The following is a 23,364-nucleotide window of genomic DNA, read 5'->3' as shown; positions in this document are numbered from 1 at the left end:
TTAGGAACAAATGCCTCCTCTACCCCACTGCTCAGGGCTTCCCCTGTTAGTTGCAGGATGAAGACCCAAAAAAGAAGGTAGCACAGTCCCTTCAGATTTTCCTCCACAGTCTCTCCCAAGCACAAGGATACTGATATTTTGCATCACTATTGCTGCTCTGTTAGAGACTGGGATGACCCAGACCTGAAATCTGAGAGCCAGGGGTTAGGCTCCCTTACCCTCTACATGGAGTGGGATACAGCAAAGGACAGCCAGGGAACACAATAACATCCCAGCCCTGATTATTTTCAAAGCACTCCTCACAGTAGAACTGTGCATCAGCCTTACGCACGGTTTGGAATATAGGCATCCCTTAATCCTAAAACATTATTAACAGCATTTAGCATGCTTAAAACACATTTCATTTTGCCCTAACAATAATTTCAGTTTGTCCTGTATTCTAGGAACTTTCAGAGTAAGTTGCAGAACTTCCCACTGTACCAAGTAATAAGCTGTGTCTGTAAACACTCCTTTAAGGAAGCCAGTTAACCTAGTGCTGCACGTACAAAGAATCAGAAGATATGAACTGAAGGTTTGGTTGGCTTCAAATATTTTAAATAAAATTGTTATCTGGATCTAAACAACGCTGAGTGATGCTAGCACGGTAATTTAACTTACAAAAGAATCCAATAAGCTTTTGTGAATGCCACTGATGGAACAGTACATGATACTACAAGAACTATTAGGAAGCTACTTCTTGGAAATGAATGATAAGCACAATTCGCATACAAGCCCCAGTTTTCATAAGGCCATTAAATACATTTCATTTTCAACTTGCCACTACTTGCACCTCCCATAACAATTATTCTCAATGTATTTTCATCTGTTCCATAAAAAATGATTGCTTCTGCTTTACCTAATCCTCTACTTACATCAATCCTATTGTTCATTTCCTTCCCTTTCATCTTCTCCACATTAATTCCCCACATCGCTTTTGATCTAGCTTTTGTTTCCTCTTTTCCCCTACAGATTCTTCCTGATGAAGAATTTACAGCCCTAATGTTCATCTGACGTGTATGGTGATGTTTTATTGATTCGCTACACTGTCTATCAGTTCTCTATAATGAACAGCATTATACAAAACACAAGATGGGTTGCCTAAGCCTATAACTTGGATCTAAAAAATCAGTTTAACTGAACTTGAAAAATGCCCTATTTTATCAGTAAATATCCATATTTAATTATAATAGCAAAAGCATATGAAAGAAGCAGCCAGAGAAAACAAACATTTCCTCCTCACAGTCCAAAGAATTACTCTTTGCCATAGTGGCAAGCCAAGTAAATAGAATAATTGCAATTTTCACTGCTGCTAAATAAGAAATAGAAAACCTCTCCAGGAACTGTTCTGTATGGCTGTAATAAATGCCCACAGAAACAAGTTAATCTACATTATTCATTCCCCTACAGAAAGGATGGCCTTTTTAGAACTGGAAAGAAGTGGAGCAGCTGATTTTAGCTGATATAAAGCGTAAGTTATATTTTAAATGGATGCTATATTCAATTTTTAAGGGAAAAAATGGCATTTAGTTCAGATAATTCTTAATGCTGAACAAGTGTTTCACATTCATAAATTAACATCAATGCCCAAGTATATAAACCACTCAAAAACTATTTTACTTAGCACACTATACTTGCTGCAAGACCATATAACCTAAGCTAAGTTTTGTGTCTATTCACTTGTGTCAAAACCAGCCACTGGGTAAAATCTCTAAGCAGAGGCTCCCTCCTTTCTTTCAGCCTCACAGCCCTATGGCCACCTGCAACTACGTTACTTCTCGGGCATTCGGTCTCCGGCCTTGTGAATCTGTATTCCTCACTGCACCAGTAAAGCTTCAACAAAAGAAGGGCTTTAATCACTCCTCACTACACGAAACTTGCAGATGGGAGAGTGGCTTGCAGCTCCCACACCAAATTTAACGCTACTAATGTTTATTAGTCTAAAGGAGGCATGTACAGAAACAGCCAAGCCATCACTGGTCTGCAGCAATAGCTAGGAGAGAGACTCCAACACTTCAGCCCGGGCATGATACTGGAAATTCAGATACATTAAAGGTTAATCCTGGATTTTGATTAAGGCCCCTCAGGAATTAAAGATCAACATACCATCTGCATACAACAGAGTAATATCAACAGCTCCCATTGTTGGAACAAGTCAGTTTTTCTACAGATCTAGGCTGGTTCCTTGGTTTGCAAAGGGAATCATTTGTCAAATTTATTAAGATTACACAGAATCACAGAATATGCTGAGTCGGAAGGGACCCACAAGGACCATTGAGTCCAACCCTTAGCCCTGCACAGGAACATCCCCAAGAGTCACACCATCTGCCTGAGAGGATCATCCAAATGCTTCTTGAACTCTGTCAGGCTTAGTGCTGTGACACTTCCCTGGGGAGCCTGTTCCAGTGCCCAACCACCCTCTGGGTGAAGAACCTCTTTCTAATATCCAACTTAAACCTCCCCTGACACAACTTCAGGCTGCTCCTTTGTGTCCTGTCACTGGTCACCACAGAGAAGAGATCAGTACCTGCCCCTCCTCTTCCCCTCACAAGGAAATTCTAACTGCAATGAGGTCTCCCCTCCATCTCCTCCAGGCTCAACAGACCAAGTGACCTCACCTGCTCCCTCAGCTAATACAGCTTTCCCTCAAGGCCCTTCACCATCTTCATTGCCCTCCTTTGGACACTCTCTAGGAGCTGTATATCTTTCTTATATTGCAGTGCCCAAAACTGCACACAATATTCAAGGTGAGGCCACAACAGTGCAGAGTAGAGCAGGACAATCCCCTCCCTCAACCAGCTGGTGATGCTTTGCCTGATGCTGGCCCTTCTGACTCATATTCAACTTGCTATCAACCACAACCCTCAGGTGCCGTTCCGTGGCACTGGTTTCCAACACCTCATTCTTCAGTCTGCATCCAGGGTTGCCCCATCCCAGGTGCAGATGAACTTCTGCATGGTTGGTGATTGTCCAGTCCTCTAATTTTTTGAGGTCTCTCTGCAGGGCCTCCCTGCCTTTGAGGGAGTCAACAGCTCCTCCCAGTTTTGTCATCTGCAAACTTGCTTAGTATCGCTTCCAGTCTTGTGTCCCAGTCATTTATGAAGATGTCGAAGAGCACAGGGCCTAAGATGGAGCCCTGTGGAACCCCACTAGTGACAGGTCACCAGTCTGATGTTACCACATTCACTATTACCCTCTGTGCTCAACCTGTGAGCCAACTGTCACCCACCACATGATGTGTTTTTCCAGCTGTGGGTTGGACATTTTGTCCAGATGGGTCCTGTGAGAGACAGTATTGAAAATTTTACTGAAATCTAGAAAGATAGTATCAGCTGGCTTCCTTCCCTTGATCAGCTAGGTGGGTTACCTTGTCATAAAAGGAAATGAGGTTGGATAAGCAGGACTTTCCTCTCATGAAGCCGTGCTGGCTCTGACCAGTGACTGTGTTGTCTTAATTCCCAGAATAATCTTCTCCATAACTTTACCAGGCACTGAAGTGAGACTGACAGGCCTGTAGTTTCCAGGGTCCTCCTCCTTGTCCTTCAAGATCAGGACAACGTTCACCAGCTTCCAGTCAGCTGGGACCTCTCCAGATTCCCAAGACTGCTCAAAAATCATGGAGAGAAGTTTTACAATGACATCAGCAGCTCTTTGAGGATTTTGAGATGAATCCCATCAGGCCCCACAGATTTGTAGGGATCCAGCTGAAACAGCAGATCCCACACAGTTTCAGGGTTGACTGGGAGTTGATCATTCTCACCATCATGGTCCTCCAAGCTGAGGGCACTTAGACCCCTTTGGCCTGTCATCCATGTTGAAGACAGACGCAAGGAAAGTGTTAAACACCTCTGCCTTGTCTCTGACCCTGTTTGTGAGGTGACCATCCTCATCCTGTAAAGGGTCAATGTTATTTTTACACTTTCTATTGCCATTAATGTATTTGAAACAATTCCTTTTACTGCCCCCCACATTTCTGGCAGCTTCAACTCCAGTTGAGCTTTGGCCGCATGAATTTTCTCCCTACAGTGGCAAGCAGCATCTCTGAATTCTTCCCATGCCACTTGATCTTGCTTCCCCTGGGCATACGCATTCCTTTTTTGCCTTACGTCCAAGAGAAGATCCCTGTTCAGCCAACCTGGCCTTCTGCCTCACCTGCTTGACTTCTGACATCTGGGAAATGCCTGCTCCTGTGCCCTTAGGAGGTGATGTTTGCAGAGTGACCAGCACTGATGGACCCCAGCACCTGCAAAAAACATTTTCCCAGGGAACCTTACTTACTAATTCCCTCATCAGCCTGAAGTCTTCTCATGTCCAGAGTTGAGGTTTTGCTGGTACTTTTCCTTCTGTTCAACGGAGATTTTAAACTTGATCACTTCGTGGTTACTGTGGCCAAAACAGCCAGCAAACTCCACTTCACTCAAAAGATCCACTCTGTTGACAAGCAGCAGATCAAGGAGAACATATTTCCAAGTCATCTCCCTCAGGACCTGTTCCCTGAAGTTGTCATCCAGCTCTTTTAGGAATCTTCTGGTCCAGGTTGTACCCGTTGTGTATGCTCCCAGTTAATTTCTGGCAATTTGAAGTCCCCAAGGACAAGGGGAGTTGATTTGGAAGTGCTCCCTAGTTCATCAAAGAATAATTCACTGGCATCATCGTCCTGTGTCTGTAGCAGTCTATAGCAGACTCCCATGACATCTGCATTATTTGTTTGCCCCTTGATTCTTACCCAGAGGCCCTCAACTGTGCCAGTGCCAACGGTGAGCTCCATATGTTCTAATCCTTCTATTACACACATTGACACCCCTTTGCCTCTTCTGCCCTGCCTATCCCTCCTTAAGAGCCCATAATCGTCCAACACGGCATTCCAGTCACAGGTGTCATCCCACCAGGTTTCACTTATGCCAGTGATGTCACATCTCTGGGACTGGGCCAAAGCTTGGAGCTTGTTTGTTCCTCATGCTGCAGGCACTAATGTAGAAACATTTCAAGTGTAACACTGTAGCAAATACCTTGTGAATCAGTTTGAGGAACCCCATTAGTGCTCATTTCTTCAAGTTCTGGCACACCATCCCATTGCTCATCACTGGTGAGCCTGATTTTGTCCCTTTCCCCTTTTCAAGCTAGTTTAAAGCTCTATCGATGAGCCCCACTGGCTCCTGTGCTAGAACTGTGTTTCCCCTCTGAGATAGGTGCATCCCCCATCAGGTGTCAGTAGACCGAGTGTTGAGTAGATCATCCCATGGCCAAAAAACTCGAAATTTTTCTGATTACACCAACCTCAGAGCCACTCATTGCCCTGATGGATCTGCCTATTCTTATCAATATTATCCCTTGTTACTGAAAGGATAAAAGAAATTACTACCTATGCTCCTGATCCCTCTACCAATCATCCCAGGGCCCTGAAGTCTCTTTTGATTGCCCTTGGATTTTTCTTTGTTATTTCATCAATGCCAGTTTGAACAGCCAGCAGTGAATAGTAATCAGAGTACATTATTAAGACTGGAGAGTTTTCCAGTAATGTCCTTTACCCGAGCCCCTGGAAGACAGGGATTAAGGCAATATTGGACAAGTTTAGAAAACTAAGCTCAACCATCCTCCCCCTGCCCCAGCTACTGGCTAGGGACAGTCAAACACTCCTTCCTTAAGGAAAACTGAAAAATATTTCACTAAGGGGAAAATACCCAAAAGACAGGTTTCAGGTCTCCTCACCTTCTCTTACCTGCTAGGGTTATTTTCATGAAAGCAGAGACTTTGCCCTTAGCCATACACATCACCTCTCCTAACCCAAAAATTAAGCTCTCCCTACAACATGAACACTTCACATCCTCCTGTACAACACGATGACTTGGCAATTGCACCATTCGGTAAGATAAAACCGGCCACAACACAGTTGTTGTCTAACCTCTGGTCCAGAGTTTTGCAGGTCTAACAAAAACGCTTTGCAGAAGGACTGGAGAAGCAGAAGAAAGTAACTTTAATGGGTACATTGAAATAATGTCTATTTTCTTTCTACTCAATAATGGTAGAGGAGAAAATAATAATCAGTAAGCTCAGGGATACTTAAGAAACAATAACTAGCAGTAAAAATTCTTCAGCACAGACAACTGAAGTTGACAAAAAAGCCTATTTTTTCTGCTCTTAAAATGACCCAGGAAACAAAACCTTTCTGTCTAGCTATCTACGCCAATTTTCAAAGCAATCATATTTATTACTGCCAGCTCTGAAATCTGACACACATAGACACCTTTGACAGTTCACAGGTGAAGTGTCTAGGAAAGGTCAAAATACCCAGAACAAACAACAAGACCAGCTGTCAACGCCCTAAATGCATAATGAAACTGAAATTTTATAACTACATAATGATGACACAATAAAGCAAAACAGGTACATTTCATGTATTTATCTTCTCAGCCATCTAAAAAAAAATTTGGTGCATTCCTGAATAATAGTTCTAGGAAAACTGAATTCAGACAAGCTCATTCTGCAACAATAGACCCCATGAGCTGGAACATCCATCATTTGGATTTACTGTTAACTTCTGTTCTCAGCAATGAATGATCTCTACTTTTTCCATAAAAATAGCTTAAAATATGAGATTTTTTTGAAGTTATGGAAGACTTCTATTTTGCATTATAACATTAGTTGACTACAAAATAATCAAAGCTTGTAAAGATATATATAAAATGTAATCACCTAGCTATACATTGATCTTCGCTGTGGGGAGTTTCCTTGTTATAACCACAACAAAGGTGGTGTCTAATGACAGTAATGGCAAGTAGGACTGGGAAAAATTCATGTTCAGAATTAATGCAAAGAATCTCTCAAAATACCTGGAGCTTGGTGAACTTTCTGTCCAAGAAGATGCCAATTATTACATTTAGTTTACAGGTCTTTGTTTGTTAATAATTTTAATATTTGATCATTTTTGTATTTTTGCACATCTCTTTACAGAAATCTACTATCTTCCTACACATGAAGTGGTGATTGTTCGGGTTGAATTAGCTTTGATGCCATTAGGAGTGAGGTCCTGGGCACTGATATTTTCTGACAGAAAGAATTCCAGCTACCTCACAATGGAAACTTTTCATACACTTTTCCTCTGAGCAGCCAGATAATGTAAAACAAAGGAAGGATCTCTCTTTTCAAATTCTGCAATTCTTTCAAGGTACCAAGCCATTACACTACTTGCTACTTAGAAAAGAGAAATCACAATATAGGTACATTAGTATTACATTTCGTATCAAATATATGCCAATTTTTTCATCTTCACACATTTTGTTTCCAGACAAAAGACAGCAGAACTGTCCTATAAGTGATAAAAACTGAATATACTTTCAGTAAGGACACACATTCTGTATCTCTACTCTTGCTGAAGGCGTTAATTCAGTTAATAAAGTTCAAAATTGCAAAATCCTCCTTACCATTATGTTATGTAGAAAGGAATCTTATGTCTTCAGAAGCTGGGAAATACTGAATAAAGCAGTTCAACTAGACAGAAAAGAGAGGTTTGAAGTACTTTATTCACCTAGTTAACCTAGTTGTGGAGAATGATGTCAAGATGGAGTCATATCAATAGGAACCCTGGTTTAAGCGCTTTTACTTGATCTGTTGTTGGGACTTCGAGGTGCAAGGAAATGGGGACTACTTGGAATTAATCAGTCCTTTCATATGATTCCAAATAGTTATGATTCTACATCTATTTATTGATGCTTTTTCTCCCTTGCAGTGCATCCTTATTATAGCCCTAAAAATGAAATATACATTTTATTCTGTTTGTTCATTGTAGGACCAGTGCAGCCAAACACAGTTGAATTGAGACTTAAATCAACAGGTGTCTGCTGGGACACAAGCTATGCTAAATTAGTTTCACTTTACGTTTAGACAATCACAAAATCATAGTAGCAGTTTTAGGAGAAAATATTTGAAGGTCTTACAAGTTGTTGCCAGAATTACAACAATTACAGGTATAATAAGAGACAGTGCCCCTACTGCCAAAGAGTATATCTTTACTCCATTTCCCAGACTTATTAAAAATAAAACAGATTTCTTTTATTTTGACAGCCAAGACTAACTACGACAGTTACATGAACACTTGCAAAGAAGGAATCTGCCAGTCCCCCATCCCCCTGAAAACAAAACACCTTCTCCCTTGTCAAGCTTCCAAAGGTTTAAGATTTGCCTGAATGCAGCCACAACACTGTTCCAGTCCCTTTAATTCAGCTTCTCAGTGCAGAATCCATTTGTCAGCTTCTGGTGTGAATAGTTCATAGTCAGAGACTTCTCTCCTTGAGAAGGTATCCTTTGTCTTTTCTTGAAATGACAACTGTGCCATTTACATAGATGCTGCTGTGTTGCTGATCATGTTAAGAGCACACTTTTCCACAGAAGTGGTTTCTGAGACTTGATAATGACAGTGTGGTATCCTTCAACCCAAATCAGATAAAGCTGCCTTTCTGACCCAGCTTGAACCATGATCTCTTCATAGGGCTGCCAGCATCCCTAACATAAAAAGCTGGCAGCTCTTGTTACACACTGACTATGGTTTCAGCCCTAGATGATGAAAAGAATCTCCAATAAACTCACTACTAAGAGAGCTCGAAGAGAAAAAGGAATTTCCAACTTTCACTTACTTTGACAGAACCTATTTCTTCCTGCTACCTGAACTCAAGCCAGACCAGAGTAGGGGGTGTCGCGTGCAACTCGCTCTTCACACTCAACAGGATCTTTGCTTTTATACACATACAGATGTGTGGATGCTGACATTAGGCAGACAGACACCAGTCACCAGACAAGCTCCTTCAGTGATGAGGACAGATCTCATGTTTGGCACAGAGACAGCAAAGTACAACCCCTACAAGGAATTTAAAATGTTATAATTGACTTTTCCATGGTCACTCAGGAATCCAGGGAGAAATAAAAAAGATGGTAACTCAGGTGTGCTTTAACTAAAGAAATAATTTTATATACTTTTCCACAATGAATTGTACAGCTTCTACAACACGTTGCATGTTGAAGCACTTTCACAGAAAAAAACCATTTATTTTTGTGGAGAAAAACTTTGGTCAGGTTTTTCCTGCAAGACAAACATGCTTCTGATCCATGAAGTTACCAGTGCCAGACAATCAGCAGTTCCTCAGTGAGAAGAGACCCTTTAGTGTCATTAGAATCCTTTTACCAATCAGCAAGTAATGACCAATTAAAAGAACATTTAAATACTTTCTCATGCAATTAAAACCACTGATCACCTATTTCCAGTAAAATGGATAACAAAATTACCAAGTTGCATGTACCATGAAAATTCAGTAACAGCACAAGAATTTTAGCGCTTTCCATGATCCCAATAAGCCACTTCATTGTGTTAGTTCTGATACCTACACTGTCAATAGCCCACATCTGTATAAATCAGTTAAATGAATGTATTTTTATTTCTTTTAAGCCAAACGAATATTTAAAGTCTTCACCGGGAGAGGATAACATTCTAATACATCTTATTGGTATTAAGGGAGTCAAAGTATAACAGGCAGTGTGGAAAAAATATCAAGATACCTGTTGAGGAAGATGACAAATAGCATTAAAGGCTGGCAAACTCAGCTGGAGATAAAGAGTACCTTACAGGTGAAAGGCTCAGACATCTCTTTTCTTCCCAATGTTAATTAATCTTCTACGTGCTTTGCACAGATTGGGTTTTAATGCCATTACTTAACAAGAAAAAAATTTAACACAGTAACATATACTCTGAGATTATCTGAAGTCATGAAGCTGTATCTAAATCTTATTGTTCCAAAAGTTACTTGTGCTTTTTTATTTACTCTTTAGACATTTCTTGGGGATAAGACAAAATTTCAAAATTTGTATTAAGCTTTTTTTCAGTACTGGTACCAACGACAGGAACCACTGATAAAGATTCAGAGATAAACTGCTATGTTCCAGTGCAGATACAATACAGGTTAGTGTTGTATTAAAAAGAAGAGAGAAAAAAGAAAAACAAAACAAACTAACTGATGATAGTTTAATTGAAAAAAACCAACCAAACTATATCATGTGGCACAAAAGAATTCTTGTTTTAATATTTTTAAAAGATAATTAAGTTTAAATGAAAGAGAAAATACAACATTATCAGATTTTGAAGAACTAATACAACATGTCAGCCCATGTTGTTTTTAATTCTGATGTAGAGAAGATGAATAATACTTTAAAATTCTAATTTTAAGTACTGAAATATGCTGGTAATTAGTAAGGCATACAACAGAGATGAAATATAACCTCAAAGACCAAATGAGAATTTATACTCTGAAGTCATTTCATCTGTTAATCACTCCAGCTAACTGTACCAGAAGTAAACTTGCTAAAATGATAAACTAATGGAGACCATTAAAAAATTCCAGCTAGAGAATAAAAAAATAAAAAAAAAACCAGCACATATCCACAGAAAGAGTCAGGCAGATTTAGGAAAGCAGATTAATAGCCCCAAATGACTGAAAAATGCCAGAGTTGCATGCAACATTGAACACACCCTTAGCTATCGAACCCACTTCTGCTGGGAATCTGAATTGTTCAACAGATTCAGAGGATCCCACTCTGTAATACCCCTAAAAGCATTCATTCTTTTGGCCACCTAGTACTTGAGTTGTTTCAAGCACATTTTTACAAAGCAAAGCCACATCTTGTGAGTTGGGATTTATGACATAAACTAAAATAAAACAAGAAATGAATATTCGTACTCCACATGGTCAGCCAGAGCAACTCTAAATCACCAATGGTTCACTCTGGATTGCAGATGTAGCCCACATGATGGGCCAACGTGACTTGATCTCACCATAGACTGTGGCTGCATAGACTGACAAATTCATTGTGACTGACAGTGACCATTCCCTTGGCCCCTTCCCCTCTACTTCCATTAACTCACCTATTTCGGGTGAGTTTTCCTTTGCAAAGGACAGGAAAAATCCATTAGCTGTGTAAGGGAGGGGATCTATTTCTCTTTTTTATCTTAGGAGTTGCTGCTGTCTTTTTCAGAGGCATCCTATTCTGGCTGGTTTTGTTCTTGGTCTGTTCAACTGTTGAACAAAGGAGGCCCACGCTTCCAGTTTCCTGAAGTCTGGATATACTATCTCTCGCTATCCTTCTCTTCATTTATTGCTCTTATCTTTAAACAGTAAAATCAGTCTTCATTCTTGCTTATTGTATATTAAATGTTCAAGGTTAGGTTGGATGGGGCTTTGAGCAACCTGATCTAGTGGAAGGTGTCCTTGCCCATGGCGGGCGTGGGTTTATATCTGTGTGCGGAACTAGATCTTTAAAGGCACTTTCCAACCTATACCATTTTGTGTTTCTATTATGTTGACTGGCGATCAATGTAGTTTCCCTTTCACCGTTTAGATGATAAAACTAATACAAAAGACCCCTGAGTTACACAAAATTATGTTTGTTATAAATTAACACTGTGCAAAGCTCACCATACACCCTTTTCATTAAACTATTTCCCTCCTCCCCTATCAGCTAGAAGAAAATATTAAATTAAAACAAGATAAACTGTGCATGCAAACTAGTCTGTTACCGTCAAACAGCTGGGCTGCTCCAACACTGACAAAGAGGTCACGGTGTGAAAATACACAGCAATTACAGCAATAAAGGAAACAGCTGATAGAGGTTAGGTGGTGGAAACAAGAGGGCAGTCACAACAGAAAGACAAGGTTGGAATGAAGACAGGAGCATGGGAGGAGCAGAGGAAGAGCCTGCCAAAGGCATGGGTCTGGGACACAGAGCTACAGCATGAGGGGGAAGGGAAGAGCCTTAGTGCCAAAACTGTCTAACTCCTCCCATCATCACACTGCATTTTCAGTTTCTTACAACTCAGATGGACTCTATTTAGGCTCTACAGTCATTCAGAAGTGACTTCAGAGAAATATGCAGCCATATCTGACATAGAACCAGAATACGTTTTTGGCCACATTACTAAATTTTATTGACTTTTCTATGAAAGGCTGACATATCTCCTTTATGATATGGAACAGAGGCTTGAAAATCTGCCTGGGAAGTAAAATTGTAGAAATGCACCTCTACCATTCTCTTAAAAGCTGCATAAAACTTTGGATGAGTTCTTTGCATTTCAAAAAGCAAATCCTATCTATATCTGCAGATCGCTACACTTCATGACTATGGTTCTGAAAGACTCTTCCTTCTACTCAACATATACCAGCCAGGGGTGAACACAGCTTCCCCCTGAAATTGTGGGTTTGGATTGCAGAACACCAGGTAAACCTAGTAAGATTGTCACCTCCGATATTTCAATGCTTACACCTGCTAGGGCTCAGCACTAAAAGAAGAAGCGGCATAAACAAGCAACAAGGGCACCAAGGGCACTGTGACTGGAAAAAGAAGACTGGGACAAAGATTGGAAGTGTCAGGGTGCAGAAAAGATGAAGAGGAAAATTTGGAGCAAGAAGGTGGGGAGGACTCACTGAGCAAGAAGACTGAAAATGGAGAAAGGAAACTGAAGTAGTAACAGAAACATATGAAACTTAACTCAGAGAATGAAAGAGATGGAAGCATGTACTGATTGTGCAAGCAACAAGGGGCTGAAAGTACAGGATGAAGGTAAAGTGAGAACTACCTGAAGAGTGAGATCTTAGAAGAAGAGCTAACTAGACAAATTGTAAAGTAGAAGAAATGGCACAAGCAAAACCGACACTTAGGCCCTGGGAAAGGAAAATGGAAATGAGGACCAATACATGGATGAAAGCCTGGGGGCCTGTGGAGCGGGGCACAGCTACATAGGAGAAGGTACTGTAGAAAAGAACCAAGGTTGGTTCCTAAGTGATGTGGGAGTCCAAAGGGGAGACTCAGAAAGGCTAGACAGTAAGCATGGACCAGGCAAGATGTCTGTGGAGTGGAAACTAGGACTAGCCAGAAGAATGAAACCAGAACAAAGCCAAACTCAGAAGAGGTAGGACCTGAAAAATGGCACATTAGTAGCAGTGAGCAAAAAGAAGCAAAGAGGCAGAAAGCACAGCTTTTGAATGCTTGGCAACCTTTTAAGAACGGAAACTTCCAGGCAGTGGCTGGACATCACTTACTGATGGGAAGTAGAGAATAAAATCTTTGGTTTTTCCTTTGCTTGCAGGTGCACAACCTTTTGTGTTTGCTTTAGTAAACTGACTTATCTCAACCTACAAGTTGCTTTCCATCTTATTCTCCCTCCCCTGTCCAGCTGAGAAGGGGGAGTGATAGGGCAGCTTGGTGGATACCTGGCATCCAGCCAAGGTCAGCCCACTGCACTGGTGCATACATTACCTGAAATAATTCTAGAATTATGGAGCTATAGGTCTATTTTGGTTTCCAGTTGATTTCAATTTATTGTATGTCCTTGAGATCTATAGATTTTTCTCTGGAACATGAAATATACCATTGGCAATAGATTATGACTACTTAAGTCATATTCCTTTTTTCTTCTCTATAAGCCACAGACAGTGATGCAATTTATTATTAATAATTTAAACTAATTTCCCTCCTCCTGCATCCAGGATAGCCTTATTCTCTTCTTATCCCTTTCGGTAACATTACTTTTAGCCTGATCTTGAAAGAAAAAAAGAAGTTAACAAAATGTACTATTTGCAAGTCCTTCCTCTAAATCCACACCACATATGCAACTTCTGAACCCACTAACTGGTCAGTATTAACCAAACATATTAAAATCCCTTTAAGTTTTATGAAGATGAAAAGCTGCACAGACAACAAAATGAGTGCTCCCATTCAGCTCTTGGACAGACAAGGACAATTTGGTTGTCAGCCAGCAGCTGGACTGGTCAACCTGTGAGTAAATACATGGCAGACCCAGTCCTGCTTTCTGGCAGGACAAATAGGGAATGTGATGCCACCATGGACAAAGATATGATTTTAAAAAAAGAAGGTGACAGTGAGAGGTAATTGGAGGATATGACTGGGTAAGACTAGGGGCAGGAAGAAGTACTGCACTAAGAGTTTCCTAGCAGACACAAAAGTGTGCTGGAGGTACTGATGTGGACAAGTGATGAGGACCCAAGAGACAATCCCGCAGACCAGCCAGTTCCACTAATGTGAGACTGCTTATGGCCCACCATATCACACTCTTATCAACATGTCCTGAGTGCCACCATCTGAGGCAGTTGGGCTGGCCTGCCCTTCCTTCCACAGGGAAGACAAAAGGCAACTGGCAACTGCCAGAGGCAAAACCAACTCAGCTACATTGCTGGAGAGCAGAGAAGTAAAGCCAACACCACGAGCCTGTCTCTGCAAACTCCCCTTAGTCTAAGTGACATCTTGGCTGCAAAGCAGCCAGTGGGGGATAGACACAGGCAGAGCATCTTGCCTTCCTTCCACTCATTTTCCATAAACATCAATCATAGCTGTATCCAAGTATCATACCGTGGATATTTCAGTGATTAATCTGACACTTACCACTACAGCTTTAATGATATCCTTTATTGTAGAGGTGTCACAACAGGGCACAATGCACTGTTACGTGGAGTTGCATGAGCCACCTCTAAGCAAGTTATTACAATTAGGAGCAGTACAGCTGCATTAACACAGCACTGCCCAAACTAGGTTAGTTAGCATAGGTTCCTTTGTGCTGTACTAAACTGTGCCATGTACATGTATCCCAAACGGGGAACAGCACAATGTCTCTTGAGTGACTATTGTATATAAATAACAAATAGGACTGCTATCCATTGGTGGGCCTAATCATTTGTATTTCTAATCTTAATTTTCATCCTCCCACAACCCAGGTTCCCTGGTTTTATTAGAACATCCTGCTTGCATTCAAATCTTTGTTACAATGAGCTTAATAGCCAGACATACAGCTGTACCACTAGTCTCGTATAGCAAGATCTATTCCACAGATCTCTGACTTCTACCAATAGCCAACACTGATACTGAATGAACTCTCATGAACAAAGCTATGTTTTCTTAATAATAACAGTTGTATAAACATAAGGTCTTCTCAGTTAAAGGGAAACTAACATCAAAAAGCAGTAAAACATGGAACCCTAAACCCTTCTTTCTTTGAAGAAACACCTTTGAAGCGAGGTGTTTCTAGTTATGGGTGAATGAAATGAGAATTCAGCTGCAACAAACGGACATCCAGTCTGTATGAAAGACTAATTAGATCCATCTGAGAAGCTGTGTCTAAAACTGCTTCATATATTTCAAAGGAAAGCTCTTCTAGTCTATCTTTTGAGAAGACTACATCAAAACATTTAGTCACAGCTGACGCACATCTATCCACTACAGCAGCATTATTTTTCATAAGCCATAAAAAAGCTACATTTAAGTAATGTTAACAGTCTGGCTTACTTAAAAATTAAAGTAAATGGAGGGAAAAAAGTGGCAAAGAAATTTAGAGCTAAGAAAGCAATTCAAAGCAGCAACGACCTTATAGTTCCCCCTGATGTCAAAGCATCATGAGATCCCAAAGTAGAGTCTTATATTGAATATTAAATGTGCTGAGATTTGCTTAGAGAACAGAATTAAAGATGAAGCACCATCCAGGAGCTGCAGAGTTAACTACAGCTTTTGAGGTAATAAGCCAGGCTCTTATTTTAGCATTCTTTTAAATGTAACTATTGCTACTGCCAAACAATAGTTTTGGCTCCTCCAAAGGAGGAGCTCACATTTTTTAATCTATTCATTATACAAAATTTGGGGAAAGGGGTTGGGAACCTGGAAGGGCTTTTAGAGGCAGGAAGGAGTTGGTTGGGTTTTTATTTTTTTGTGAGATGCAAAACCAATGGTAAAGAGAAGCACATAAGTGATGTTCACATAAGCACTGGTTTTAGAAACTAAAAAATCATTATATGAGTACTGTGGTGCAGCTTCTCAAGTGTGGCACACACATGAATTGAAGCAACAGCTGTGCCTCAAGGAGTTTTCAGTCTTACACCAGAAGACCACCGGAGGACTGGAAGGATAGCAGGAAACATTTAATGCTGTTATGCCAGAAACAAGACTTTTTGAAGAAAGAAAATTGTATGTTATTGCTCTGTATTGTTAGAGATTTAATTTATATTTCTGTTCACTGTTCACTGGAAATCCTGGAACTTGGATCATGACCCATGGCAGAACATAGTCTCCATTTTCATAACACAGGAATTCATCCTATGAAGCCACATGTGGGGGCAAAACTTTTCATGAGGTAATTTAGAATTAGTCATTGTAAAAACCTAGCCCCTTCTCTGCCTTCTAACTTTCTATCTTTTAAAACAATGAGGTCTGATTCTTACACAAGGAAAATAAACATCCAAACTGACCGCGCCCACTTTTAAAATATTTTGCATTTTAGCATTTCAGACCTTTCATTTCATTTTCTTTTTAAAAATTTCTTGTAGGCTACATACTAGTGCCAGACCTTATGTTTCTGTGAGTTTTGTAGCAGAACGACAAATCTCAAAAAACTACTATGACCAAGCTATTCACTGCCCTGACATAGAGGGGAGAGCATATTTAAAGCTACAAAATGAATGCATTACTTCTCATGTAATTTTTAATTCCCAACCTTGAAGGTATTTTTTCTATATGCTTATGGAGTACTGTGTAAATAAATTAATTTGAGACATAGAAACCCACACCGACAATCTCTCTTTACAAATCAAATATGTACCATCATATACTTATTGTTAAACCTGTACAATCCAGATATGCTCTGCCTCTCTTTGCTTAGTGCACAAGCACACCTAACACAAGTACAAACAAATAATATATATTTAATATTTATCTAAGCATTTTTACTTCTATCTTATCTAACATCTCCCAGCATCTAAATTCTCCGAGACACTCAATGCAGCACAGTGGAAATTCATACCAGAAACACTGAGTTCACAACAAGATACTGAGGCCAAGGCCACTTTGATTTAAAAAACACAATGTCAGCAGTCACAGAAACGTAGCAATTAAAGCCCTTGCCCACACAGTCAAAACTGAGGGATCAATGCTCTCCTCAGATTGAAGGATTCAAGTACACAGTGCTTGCCTCCCAGGAGAAACTGTCCCCACCCCATCAGGATAGGACGGGTCACCCTCCACCCTTCCAGGAAATCTGTCACTACAGAAAAAGGAATGCAGGACCTGTAAAGTCACAGAGTCCATCAACAAGCAGGAGCACTACTATGGCCAGTGACAATGGTAATGCTTTGCAAGGGTGGAAATGCTGGGTTATGGTCTCAGCACAGAGGCAGATTATCCATACCGCATTAAAGTGACATATTACAAAACACGCAAGTCTTACGAACAGAAAAGGCTCCAGATTCAAACCTGAATTAGAAGAGTAAAAGTAAGTACACAACCTCTAGAACAGTAGTTTCTATACATGTACAATCTATAGAACTCTGCACATGTACTGCAATGAAGAGTCTGTGTGCTACTCTGCAAGCAAAATGTAAACCCCATGGAAAAAGGCAGGAAAAGTCTTCTGCTTACAGCTGTAAGGATTATCTAGCTGAGCTGTAAGGATTATCTAACTGATCCGCCCCCTGCCTTAGTGGCTTTACACATACACTTTCTCTTCATTCAAATTAATATTTGGACATGGGAATAACAAATACATTTTAATTCAAACACATATGTAACTACATATATATATATTTACAACTAGTCTAACCAGAAAATCTGCATTTACTGCTTCTGGGGATATATGTTAATTTGTATCTCAACTGGCTGCCTCTCTTATTGTTTTAATTCCTACAGGTATTTGCTTTTCACTCCTATTAATCCAGCACTGATATTTCTTTCATATGACCAATTAGTTATTATGTGCCTGAAGCATACCAAAAATGTAAAATACTAGTAAAATACTGGTATTTTATTGATTCTTTTAAAAAGGTTATTAATTTTATAGGGATTGGGCTGGGCAATGTTATTCTTCTATATAGACTACTATAAGACAGAACTTAATACGCACTGAATTACTATCCTGCTCCACTCACATTTGTGTTTAAGGAATTAAATGTAGTCTAAGTTTGCTTACAGCAACTTCCTATATCATTGCTCTGATTTTACATTATACTGCTCCTTGTTACACGTGATGTTTCGCATACTTCAGTTTGATTTTTGGGTGGTATTTCTTCTTAAGCATTTTTTTCCTCCCCCCCAGAAGAGAATGTACAAAACAATGAAAAATTTTCCTGAAGTAATTTTGAAATCCACTTACTCCTCAATCATGAAATTTACAGCAAATGAATAAAAGCAAAGCTCTCCTAATTAAATGTTTATTATATTTTAATTTGAAGTCAAAGCTTAACCATAACTAGGTATACATGAACTCGTTAACTAAATTAAACCATTCAAACAACTACTTACCTACTCTATACTGATCATACAGGATGTATTCAAAAAACGATGACAGTAATTAATGCCTTGGATTTTATTTTATGCTCTCATTTTGTACTATATATTTTCCCTTGGAAATATTAAGAGGTACACAGGTCAATTTTCCACCTACATAGGTATCTAATAAATTATTTATTTCTCAAGAAAAAGACAGGGGAAAAACATTGGGTTTTTCCTAATCATTATTAAAACATTTATTAATCAAATTTCTCACTGGACTGAACAAGGTTCACAAATTTTTCATAGAAATTTCATGTCTGTACTACACTTATCTGTTCTTAACTTTGGATTTAGGATGTGATCTGAGGTTTTGTGAAAATGGTAGCCCATTCTAGTAGCAATCTGAATAAAGGAATTTAGCTTTCTCTACTCCTCTTATTCAGCATTTGACCTATACAGGTCCCTCTGGAAATATATCAAATTTCCATGTGTTCAAAGTAACTTCTGAACTATTTCACCTTATGCTTTTTCTCCACACCCCCCCCCCCAAAAAAAAACAACTTCAATGATAAGAAGCTACTTTATAACTGAAAACATCTGGAAATTCTTTGTCAACTAAGCAGATGAGAAGATGAGGCTAAGTGGTCTGGGAAGGTATGCATCCACTACTGAGATGAAGAACCCTAACAGAAAGGATTGTTTTCAAGCATGAAAAAGCACAATAACGACGACTACTTGCAGAGAAATCATGCAAATCAGCAATAAAGAATTCTCAAGACAAGACCGCCATACCATAGCAAATAATCAGAAAATGGATGATTGTAGCAAAAATGTTTTCAAGAACTGTATTTATTGCATAGAATGCAGCTACAAATTCCTCACTGAACAAAAACAGGTTGCAAAGAGGGTTGGAACTAGATGATCTTTAAGGTCCCTTCCAACTCAAACCATTCTATGAATAAGCAACAATGTCACCATCACATGGAACCAGACCATCCTTGGTGACTGACATGTCTTTGAAGGGTCAATTTAATATGCTCCAGGGAAACCACTCATCTACCAGGTTTGCTCAATATTTGTAGGTTCCCACTTGCTTTTGTCTCTCCCACACTTCAGTACTCCGCAGAACATTCAGGCTTGGTAAAGAAAAACAGACTCCAACCTTCATCAGCAAAACTCAATCGAGTCTTCGTATCAATGAACTCACAAAATAGACGCATTTGATAGTCACACGGGCAATTGAAAACGGCAAGATGGAAAAGACTCCTGTTGGTAACTGACCTAAAGATTCCACAGTTTGGTGGTGGGATGCTTCTGCACTGCGTATTGCTGTTTTGCATTAGTCTCTTGTAAAGGAGAGTAGTCTTCCTTCAAATTCTATTTCAGCAGTAATCTTGATACTAAGATCTTTAATTAAATTCATGAGAGGAAAAATTTTAAGCATATGAAGAACACAAACCAAAGCCCAGATTCTGACCGTCTGTCCTCCAAAGAGCTCCAAAGAGCACGTAAGACAAGCAGATAGCTTAAAGGCTCTTCTAGCAATTAAAATATAGAACAAAAGAAAAAAGAATTGCATTCACATTAATTTAGTTGGCACATTCTTTGTACACAAGCAAGCAGGTCCCATGAAAGTTGCTAAACTTTAATTCTCAAGTCAGGTCATTAGACTCTTCTAATTGCAAAAGCATTTGTTATGTTGACAGGGTATCCCCAAAAACAACTGTCAAACTGAAAATTCTAGTACAGAAATTTCATACAAATTTAAGTACTAGCCTATATGTTGCTGGCTTCAGAATAAAAACAGAGCTACTTCTATTTTAAAAGAAAAAATATCAAATTAGGATTCACAGAAGTTTTTAACCTCTGCTGGAATCTCAAAAATTAATATTTTTGTCTGCACTGCTTCAGGAATATAGCATTGCTCACTCCTGACCACTTGTTTTTTTAAATCCTTCAGTTTGGGAAAGCAAGGCTGCTAAAGTGGCCTAAAGCCAGCCCCCATCAAGGACTTGTTAAAAATAAAATGGTTAAAAACAGATGGTTACAAAATTCAAAATTCTGAAAAATAAAGAGCAGCAAAGAGCAGTTAACACTGCACAATTCATTAACAATCTCATGATAAAAGTAGAAAATCACAGATGATCCACAGACCGAAATGCTGACGAATGATCCGCTCGAAACAGCGGGAATCATGGAGAGGCCTGCTGCTCACACCCCCTGCACAGAGCACCAAGCACTGCACACTGTGAGGTGGTGAGGTTTCAACTGGCAAGAGTAGAAGAGTTACAGAAAAAAAGAAAAGAGTCACTGTTGGAAGAGTCCCTGTGGTAAACAAAGTAAATCAGGATGTGAATGCTGCTGCTGCAAAGCACAGTTTGCAGCAGGAGTAAACTTCTGAAGGGGAATGTGAAGGTGGCCCTCCTACTGGGCTATCTAACTGCACCACATATTCAGCTATCTTTGTCTCAAGCCACAAGGGGACACAACTCACAAAGGCAGGAGCCCGCATCACACCAACTTAATAGCAAAAAGTAAACGCAGAAGTTCAAAAAGTGAGGTTTGTGTTTCTGACAGCAAAGTTAATAAAGCAAGCTTTGAATTTCCCCCTTTTTTTTCCTGATGGTGTCTTATACCACCTGATCAGAAACAAGATTTCTCATTCCTAGTCTTGACTTTTCCTTCTTTGAAGTTTTAAGGCAGTTGTTTTTCCTTTGTAAAGCTTTGAATAATAATTCAGATTTTTGACAGTGTCGTATTTACTATACACTCTTGTCTGCAGCACAATCACAGGAGAACACAAGCAAAAATAAAATTATTAAAAAAGAATAACATGCCCTCTGCTATTTATCCTGTAACGATGAAAATAAGTGTAACTCTAAACAACCCTGGTATTCAAAAACAGTTGTATGCTTTTTACAAACCCAAGCTTTGGAGCAAATTTTAATACACTATACCTAGAGGTTTAAGTGAGACAGACTTCTGGTTATTGTGCAATCCACCTACTGTGATTTATTTCACCACCTAAGGAATTTTCTAGATGCAAATAAACAAGGAATTATCTCTCCCCAAGTCTACAGGTTTGGTAAGGGTAGAATTAAAATGTAAAAGCTGCTGGTGCAAATCCCTCTGGCCCAGGCTTCGGGTATGCAGTCTTCCCACCCGGCACCCCTACTTTCTCCCTAATGCTTAGGCACCCCTTCATCTGTGACAGGGGTGCTCAGCTCCTCACGGGTGCTCCTGCCTCCTGGTCTAGCAGTAGATGGTAACAGCAGTAACATCCTGCAGGGACACAAGGACACAAGAAGGTACTTTCACATTTGTTATTGTTTGAATAATAAACCAAAGGATCAGAAATCAGACTCCATATATGGCTTGTTAAACTGGGTTTAGACCAGCTGTAATTCTCATACTGCTCCAAGACATCACAAATGTTTAGCAGTTCACATAAACTGAGAGACAGGTTTGGACTGTGGTATAGGTCAGAACTATTTTCTCTATGTTAAAATGATAAGCCAGCAGTAATAGCATTACATATTCAGCATCCCTTCTCAGAGTTCACACCTCCTGAGAAACTCCATGCAGTTTACAACTCTAAGAAGTGGAACATAGGAATAACTCATATGCGAGCTTGTGTGTTCAGTTATCTGCACAATCCACAGAGTCAAAAGCACAAAAGGATGCTTAGGTCTCCTCTGTCTGTAAACTTTCCTCAGTCCAATTTAAAGATCTATCTCTTGAATTATGTAAGCAAGTATAAGCAAGAGCCTAGGTAACTAAATGCAACTCAAATCTCTCAAAAAACACGTGTGCACATATGCACACAGATGCATGCTTGTGTAATTAGCTGTGCTAAACAAAGCTCCTAGTTTGGGGAGGTCCAGCTACGGGGATTAGATCTCTGAGCTCACAGCAGCAAGGGCCTGGGCAACACTCACAGTGACCAGCAGCCACCCTGTATCACCCTCACAGGAGGCAGCAGCTCCGAACTGACTGCTGTTAGACAGCAATGCTGCATCAAAAAGGTGGAAAGGCCGAGGGCAATGACTGCTCCTGGAAGGGCACAAACCAGTGCCAATCCAACTCTAAACTGGTCTGACATCTGGCACAGGTGTTTTGTTTTTTGAACGGGTTGTATCCAAGTTCACAGGATTCCTGTTAGGAGCATTATATAAACTCAATTCAGGAAAAAGCTGACATTGCAGACATGGCCTTTGCTTCTGAAGCAACACTCCACAAGTAGGGCAAGTGTCACTGCCATGGAACAACACTGTATATCAGGTACTGAGTAAACAGTTGCTCAAGACCTCCTAGAATTCTTTCCAAAAGAAAAGTCTCACATTCATCATGAGTATATGTAAAACGCAGCGTGATGGAAGTACAGGTAGTATGAAAAAGGATATTAGTTAGGCATCTTCTTGCCCCAGTTAGGCCAACGAAACAATTTTTTAAAAAAGCTAAGTTATCATGACCTCAACTTACATAAGCAAAAATAACCGCCTAAAAAGGTGACCAGTTTCAACTGAAAATTATGTCTTCTACATTTAAATCTCAGTAGAGTAAAGCAAAAGTGAATCACCAAGACAATACTGTTTTCATTATACGAAATAAATATTTAAATACCTTTTTTCAAAGAAATCTCATTATTCTGAATGCAACATAGGTGTGAACATCATGACTACAAAATATGTCATGGAGCAGATGTTGCAGAAAAGTTTCTCCACTGAACACATGCAAGAAAAGTAAAGAGCTATCAGAGGTAAACTAGAAGACTTCTGGGATTCCTCACAGTCCTGGATTTCCAATGACTAAGAAAAATTTACTTCTTTAGGCCCTTTTGAAACCTTTTGCCCAAAAATCAGATACAAGAGTCAACTGCCTATTTAAAAAAAACAAATCTCATTTTGGTTGTGGATTTACCATTATCAGACATAAAAAGTAGTTCTCTATAAATTTACCTTCCCAATACTTCAACCAGCTTGTGCCTTGGCTTTATTCTGCTGAACAGCTGAACTATTGAACATTGCA

At 39.7% G+C, this 23,364-nt stretch overlaps 1 protein-coding gene across 3 annotated transcripts in view; it reads right to left on the bottom strand.

Moving 5' to 3' along the window:
- The window catches only part of LOC113993001 (propionyl-CoA carboxylase alpha chain, mitochondrial), a 211,046-nt gene that overhangs the window by 88,436 nt on the left and 99,246 nt on the right, over window positions 1-23,364 (bottom strand). The window lies entirely within an intron of this gene.

This window comes from Pipra filicauda, unplaced genomic scaffold (genome assembly GCF_003945595.2).
Source record: "Pipra filicauda isolate LSUMZ 115617 unplaced genomic scaffold, ASM394559v2 scaffold125_size2111803_pilon, whole genome shotgun sequence".
NCBI lineage: Eukaryota > Metazoa > Chordata > Aves > Passeriformes > Pipridae > Pipra > Pipra filicauda.
The sequence above is the reverse complement of the archived record's forward strand: the minus strand, read 5'-3'. Positions and strand labels throughout refer to the sequence as shown.